This window comes from Nicotiana tabacum, chromosome 11 (assembly GCF_000715075.1).
Source record: "Nicotiana tabacum cultivar K326 chromosome 11, ASM71507v2, whole genome shotgun sequence".
Taxonomy (NCBI): Eukaryota; Viridiplantae; Streptophyta; class Magnoliopsida; order Solanales; family Solanaceae; genus Nicotiana; species Nicotiana tabacum.
This window is the reverse complement of record NC_134090.1, coordinates 19,118,795-19,124,771: the sequence shown is the minus strand read 5'-3', so window position 1 is coordinate 19,124,771 and position 5,977 is coordinate 19,118,795. Positions and strand designations below refer to the sequence as shown.

The 5,977-nt window shown below is 37.3% G+C and overlaps 1 long non-coding RNA gene across 1 annotated transcript; it reads right to left on the bottom strand.

Annotated features, from left to right (window-relative positions):
• Positions 1–1,540: 1,540 nt before the first annotated feature.
• LOC142166501 (uncharacterized) lies at positions 1,541–3,435 on the bottom strand. The gene is made up of 3 exons (XR_012696906.1): positions 3,303–3,435; positions 2,564–2,634; positions 1,541–1,803 (listed from the first exon to the last, which is right to left on the bottom strand). It is a non-coding gene; the product is annotated as an uncharacterized LOC142166501 (long non-coding RNA).
• Between the last annotated feature and the right edge of the window lie 2,542 nt (positions 3,436–5,977).

Genomic DNA, 5,977 nt, shown 5'->3' with positions numbered 1-5,977 from the left:
CACTGTGATTTCTACCACAATTCGAAGACCTGGGGTGTTGACCTGACTGATATGAGCCATTATCCTTCCTCTGTGTCTGCTGCTGCCGCTGTTTAGCTAGATAAGCACTCCTAGAAGACTGCACCACTGACTCTGACTGAGTAGGTCTGGACTGCCCACGATTAAAACCACTCTTGCCCCCAGATGGAGCTCCACTGAACCCGCCTACGCTATGAGCCTGTTTGCTCTCTTTCTCGGTCCTGTCCCTCTCTGGATAAGACTCATAACGGAGAGCAGTATCCACTACCTCTTCGTACGAACGACCTCGAACATCCCTAACCACAGGATCCCGATAACGATGCTCAAGCCCATCTACGAAACTCCTCACCTTCTCATGCTCATCTGCAACTAGAAAAGGTGCATAACTAGCTAAGTAAGTGAACTTAGCTTCATACTCCGTAATTGTCATACTGCCCTAGCGCAGTTGCTCGAACTGACGTCTCATGTTGGTCTCGCTTGCTTAGTGGGACAAACCAATCCATAAACATAGTTGAAAACTCTGACCAAGTAATAGGTGGCAAACCTACTCGTCTACCTCTCTAAACTGAATTCCACCATGACTCTGCAGATCCTGAAAATATAAAAGTAGCAAATTTTACCCCTCGAGTCTCCTTCAGCCCCAAAGTAGATAATATCTTCTGACTACGCTGAATAAACTTCTGGGGCTCAATAGAATCCTGTGTAGCATCGAACTCTGGTGGCTTAAGATCTATGAAATTCTTAAGATCCTTAGACTGCCCTGTATTTGCAACTGGCTGAACGACCTGTTGAGGGGCTATCTGAAGAGCTGCAACATTCAACTGAACTTGTGCTTGCACCTACGAAGTAGTCTAGGGAGCTGGAAGTCCACCCTGAGTAGGCATTAACGCCTCTAACACATTCAACAACCTTTCCACTGCATCTGCAGGTAAGGTAATAATAGGCAAATCAACTGGGACTGATGGTGGAGAATCATGAACCATTTGTTCTTTCACTCGATTTGGCATGGTAGCTTGGGATTGACCCGTGTTCACAACTTCAGGTTGATGAGCGGCCTGTCTACTAGTCTGAGCTCTAGTTTGATGAGCCCCAACTTGATCACCACCTCGGGTAGTACCCCGTCCAGCACCACGTCTAGCAGATGAAGGTGTGTGTGTCCTAGTCATCTGCGAACTAAACAATCCAAAGTCAAACTCAAGTAATCTCAACGCACTATCAAGGAATGAAAGAAGGGAAAACATCCTAAATGCTTAGTAGCCTCAAGATCATAAGTATGGGCACCTACATACCCATGAACAAGACTCTACCAAACACTGCTCCATGACCCGGGACTTAAAGTCTGGCTCTGATACCAACTTTGTCAGGTCCCAAACTACCTCTTAGACGTAACTGACACCCAGCTAACACCGCCTGCCAGGAGAACCTCTTTTCTCTAACATTTAACCATTTACACACAAACACTGAGAGAAAAAGTACAGGCCTAAAGTATTATTGATAATTAAAGAGGTAATGATTACCGCTCAATACCTTAGTCAATTGATAGAAAAACCAACAAACACTCAAATAATCAAACTCCATCCCAAATCCCACGCTAAGACCATGGAGCATCAAACAGAGTAATATGAGTTTTATTGACGGGTATGCAAACCTCCAAAAAAGAAATAACTAACACGAACTAAGCAAGTCCAAAACGAAGCCTCCATGAACAATGCGGTGGCTCACCTTAGCAATAGGATCCACTCGAACAAACTCATCAGCCACTAACTTTATCTCCCGCAACAGTATCTGCATAGAGATACAGGTAAGGAGAGAGTTATACGTAAATATGACCCAGTAAGATCCTCGACCCGCCACTTTAAATACCTCTGGAACAAGTGTTAGAAACAAACACACTGCAACATGAATGATATAGTAAATATGATAATTATACAATAACTCAATATAAGTGTATCAACAAAGTTATTAAGAATTAACCAACTAGGATACCTACTAAGGACTTATCATAATTGCAGTGAAAGAAATTTACCAACACACCTACGAGTCCACCACTGCACCATAATGCCTCAAATATGTAACAGAGCATATACAATGCTCGAGTGATGTACAAAGGCATACACAATGCCCCAATATCATGGCGCACAGCCGTATCAAACTCAACATTATGGCGCACAGCCGTATCAAACTCAACATCATGGCGCATAGCTGTATCAAACTCAACATCATGGCGTGCAGCCGTATCAAACTCAACATCATGGCGCGCAGTCGTATCAAACTCAATATCATGGTGCACAGCCGTATCAAACTCAATATCATGGCTCACAGCCAAATCAAACTATAAGACTCAACCTCATGGCTCACAGCCGTATCACACTATCAAACTTATAAAATAATATTTTTTCTTCATAAAATAATATATTTGCGGCTAGTTTAAGACCACTGACTCTGCCAAGAGCACGCTTGTCCCAACACATTGACCAGGCAGAGAAAACACACTTTCAAAACGGGTTTTAGAAAAGCAAGTATCTAATCTTAAAGTCTCACTTACCTCGCTAACGAGAAGTTCCCCAACCTTGCAACGACTAGAATATCAACCAAATGGCCTCCAATGGCCGTAATCTATCCAAAATATTGAATAACACGTCCTAATTAGTCTAGGAGAATAATTTGCATAATTTAAGGACAGGTAATAATAAAAGTCGACCTCCAGTCCAATTAATAAAACTCCGTATACAATTCGTTAAACACAGAATGTGAAAGAAAATACCTAAACCGTGTTAGGCTACATAATACATTACAGTGTTAATCCACCCAACCTTCTTTTTACAATTCTTAATCATTTTCCAATCATTGAACCTAATTATGAAATCATGATTAAATTTTCAAATTCCTTACACTTAATCTTTAAAAGCTCATAGTCACTGCAAAATCATGGTCCGAATTTAAAATCAGAGAACGAACTGAAGAGTAATTAATTGTTCTCTATATCAGTTTTAAAATCCCATGTATATTATGTCTAATTCACTACTATTTAATCATTACACAATTATTAGGATCCAATCACTAGATAATTATTATTCCCAAAATATAAAGAACAAACTCCATAACAGAACATCAATTTTCTTCCCCCCATGGCAATATAGCTTTTTGTACCAAGTTTCAAGCAATCACTGTTATATAATTTCCTTTGTCTTCAAAATATTGATATACTTGTTACCGAATAAACTATGTGCAAATAAATAAATAAATAAATAAATATTATATACTACTATGAGAATTAAAAAAACCTGTTTGTCAGCTTTGCTATCCTCCTCCGAAAATTTGAGTCTTCCGCCGTCCAAGGTCCACTAAAATTCTTTATTTCTCTTGTACTCTTTTCTTTTCCTTGTTTGTATTTAACTAAGACCATTCCATATTAGGTCTTTTTATGTGGGCCAATGCAGAATATATATATATATATATATATATATATATATATATATATATATATATATATATATATATATATATATATATATATATATAATTTTTACAATATATATTTTATCCCAACTACTTTATTATCCATCAAATAGATGTAATAATACATTAGACCCACTTACTAATTAATTAAATTTTAAAACTCTTGATTTAATTTATTTATATAAAATTTTCGGTTATTACAGTAATGAAAACTGAACTTCAATTACTTTACACCCTTTAGGCATGATATCTAATTATAAAGTTGATTTTAACCCTATAGGCGTGATCTCTATTATTAAATCCATTTAGATCCTATAGACATAGTTTCTAATTATGTGAAAGTAAAATATGCAAAATTTATTTTAAACCATAGCAGATCTTATAGGCATGTTATCTAACATACCATATTTGAATCAAAATAGACCTTATAGGTATGTTATCTACCAATTTACCCACAATATACGGCTACCCACCCTTTTTCACTAATCACCCTGACATTGTTTACAAATTATTACAGACCAAATGATTGAATGACAAAAGAAGTCCAGAAATAAGAAACTACAACCAAAGGAAGCCTGATCTTGACTTCCTCTCTGAGTTATGTAATGAACCACTTCAATGCCAATATTTCAAAGTCTTTCTCATACCTGGGTGTGTCAAAGTTCCCTAAGGACCTCAAAGGATCCCGGGCAGTGCTCACACCCATATTTGCATAACCAGACAGAATGAGTGCAGTGTGGAATGGCCAGCCCTTATGTGTCCAAGTTCAGAGGGAGCTCAAGGGTCCCAATGCAAGGCTCACACAAGAGGGGCAGAACCTAGATTCTAAGAATATAGTGAAAGTGCAGAACACATGTTGAAAGAGATTTATTTAAAAAGTTGGAATGATAGTCCATTTTGAAAGCAATTAGTAACAGAGGTGATTAAAATCAATTGCAGTAGTAAAACTCACAACTACATAGAATCAGTAGTCATACAAAGGGGTCAAGGGATTTTGGGGATACATTATCTGTAAGCACATAACCCCAGCAGGAGTCTGGTTTGGTCATGCACAACAATAGTTGATGCTGGCATGGTCACAAACCAGCCAAAAGAACACAAACACATAGAGGGGATATGGGGGTTTGGGATTCATAAGACAGCAAGTATACAACAAGTGACTGACAGAGCACACACATAGGGGAGCATTAATCTTAGGGGGAAGAGAGCATATTACAGCATGCTAAAAATGTAACTTGACTGTAGAAAGATAAGCAGAAGTAGGCAAGAGTGAAATAAATGGAAGCAACTAAAGAAACATGTTGTTATTGAGGCTTTAAAAATTAACTAGGACATACCAGTAGAAAAGCAAATTGCAGAAAGGATAAGTAAGAAGGATTCCACAGTCTAGCCTTGGCTTTTAGCCGGCTAGACAAAGAAATAACACAAGTAGTAGTAGAGAAAGAGAGAGTTTTGAGTGTAGGTGTGTGTTCTGAACTCAAATTGTTCGTGTGTTTCAAGAAGAGAGGATATGGTATTTATAGCTTTGAAAACGAGTAAAGAATAATGTAAAAAGTAAGGTTTTAATACAGACATGAAAACAATCACAATCACAATCAATCAATACAAGTACTTCCCTTTAAAATTACTGCTCAAACGGATACTAACAGGGTAAAATAAAGGAAAGAAATCAATTTGGGACAGATTGATTCTTGCCATATAAGGGGGCAGTAAAAGTATGAAGTAAATAATTGAGTCTAAGTACAAAATATGCTTAATTTTGGGAAATGATTCAGCAAGGTAAAACATCACAGTAATTAAGGAAGTGAATCAATCAATTTTAAACAAATGAGTAAAAATTAGGGTTTATAAGAGAACCATTTGCAATCAGTCGTAATATTGAGGAAATCAAGAATAATCAAGAAAGAATCATGACTCTGCACTTCAGCATATAAATAGAATGAACAGAAATATCAGACATGCAAGGCCAAACACATTGGCAAAAGAAACAACTGGATGCATACAAACATGTAGTAGTAACAAGAGTAAGCTAGGGCTCAGTAGTCAACCAAGTCAAATAGTTAGGGCTCACACGTAGAGCCAAAGTGAAGAAACCAGTCCAACAGGTAAAGAGAGTCAGAAACAAGTAAAGATCTCATAGTAACAAGTGAGGAAAACCTTTTTAAGAAATTAGGGTTTTCACAATAGTAAGAACTCAGAATCAGATAAGTCAAACAGGGAAGAGGATTCAAACACAAAGAGCTTAATCAAAACAAGTATACACACAGACAAACAAAGGCATCTTCAGAACTCGGATAAAACTAAAACACTTAGGGTTTTTAACACGAAGAACTAGATGGAAGAAAAAATATAAGCAAATCATTAAAACAAAGTAAAACATTACTGAAAAATCGGAGAAGAGATCTTTGAAAAGAGTCTAAGAAACCCTATTTTGAAAACGAAGAGTCACTTTGAAAGAAAATCGAAAACCCTTTTTTGGTCTCCTATGGCTCCTAGTTGT